This window comes from Grammomys surdaster, unplaced genomic scaffold (genome assembly GCF_004785775.1).
Source record: "Grammomys surdaster isolate TR1022 unplaced genomic scaffold, NIH_TR_1.0 269, whole genome shotgun sequence".
In the NCBI taxonomy this organism is placed as follows: Eukaryota; Metazoa; Chordata; class Mammalia; order Rodentia; family Muridae; genus Grammomys; species Grammomys surdaster.
In genome coordinates this window covers 3,006,375-3,007,949 of record NW_021604710.1, presented here as the reverse complement: position 1 = coordinate 3,007,949, position 1,575 = coordinate 3,006,375, and the positions used below count along the sequence as shown (strand labels likewise).

Sequence of the window (1,575 nt, the reverse complement as noted above, 5' to 3'; positions counted from 1 at the left end):
TGACTAGCAGGGAAAGGGAGGGAATCTCCCATGTACCCACTCCACCTCATGCCAGACAAGTAGCAGGCCCAGCACTCTCATTCTGGTATCCTAAGGAGGGCCTGCTCACAGGTGCATCTTACACCAGGGCTAGCTCTACCATACTGCCCAGATAAAGAACAGGGCCTGCTATCCAAAGTGCTGCAGCTATAGAGGGGCATGGCCAGATCACTTGCTCTTATTAGCTCAAACCAGTTCTCCCCACTGCTGTAGGTATGTGCCCCATAGCCACACTAGCTCATAGCAGACAATTGGTAGGCTCAGCCCTCCCATTCTCTCATCCTTTTACCTTTGGGGCTGGCTCACCAAAGTCCCCACCACCAGAGCCATCTCTACTGTGCTACCAAGGTGAGGTGTAAGGTAGGTTCTATCCAGTGAGTGCTGCAGTTGGTGATGGACAGGACTAGCTCTCCTGTGCTCATGACTCTGTGGTCAGCTTTCCTGACTGCCAGAGGTGGCAGAGGGCATGGAGAGCATCACCTCTATGTATATGCAACCCCACAGCAGACAAGTAGCTGTATCATCTCTTCTACACTCATGCCCTTGAGGCTAGCTCAGCACTGCCGCCTCTAATGGGACCAGCTTCACTTTGTGGCCTGGTTGAGGTTTAGGACCCATTCTCCCAAGTGCTACCTAAGTAGTGAGAGATGGAACCAGCTTTCTAGAGTGCTGCATCCAGTGAAGGGTGGGGCCAGTTATACCAGAGCTCCGGAACATCCACATGGTCCCGAAGGCTGCCCCATCAAGGGAATTCTTATGTTCTCTAGTATGACCCAAGGACATTGATACTGATCTCTGATGAGTCACAGATTGAAACTTGGCACTCTATGGCAGCTCACACAGAGATCTCATCATGTCCCCAGGTGGCAGGGCTGGCTACTCACAACAAGCTACTCCTCTCCATCATCAAGTCTTCAATTCCATCTCTCTTCATAATGTTCAAGCTGTTGAACTCCCTCCTTGCCCACTGACAACATATACTCACACATTGTGTTGACTCAACAGCAGATTGGCCATGCAACAGGCAGGTCCTTTTGTCAGTGCTTTGTCTATGACCCTTTTTAAAGGCAGGTCTGTGGGTGGCATGTGGTCCACAGGCATCTGTCTGTTTTCAACCCCCTGTGATGTGCTGCCTGGATTTGATTTGACTCTTTGAGTCCTGGGCATAAGACATGCGTGGCCATCAAGCCAGGAATTAATCTAGGATGAATAAAACTGCCGTTTGCTCTGCCCCTGACTAACATAAGAACACCAACAACAACCAGTTGTCTCTTTCCCTATTTCCTAGTCTCTACTCCCTAGCCCACCCCGACCCACACACACATAATGTAGATCTCTTTCTAAGTATGGCTTGTTTTCTTTAATAAAAAGATCTATTGTTCCATCTATTTTCCTGAAAAGGAAAATTTTTTCTTCTTTGTAGCTGAATACTAACTACTTCACTCTATAAGTATATTACAATCTCATTATCCATTCATCTGGTAATAGACATCTATTTCAATCCCATGCTGTGGTCATTGTGAATAGTCCTTGAGT

General features: G+C 47.9%; 1 non-coding gene across 1 annotated transcript; it reads right to left on the bottom strand.

Moving 5' to 3' along the window:
* Positions 1-1,189: 1,189 nt before the first annotated feature.
* On the bottom strand, positions 1,190-1,330 carry LOC114628573. The gene has a single exon (XR_003712495.1). It is a non-coding gene; the product is annotated as a small nucleolar RNA SNORA48 (small nucleolar RNA).
* Positions 1,331-1,575: the final 245 nt, after the last annotated feature.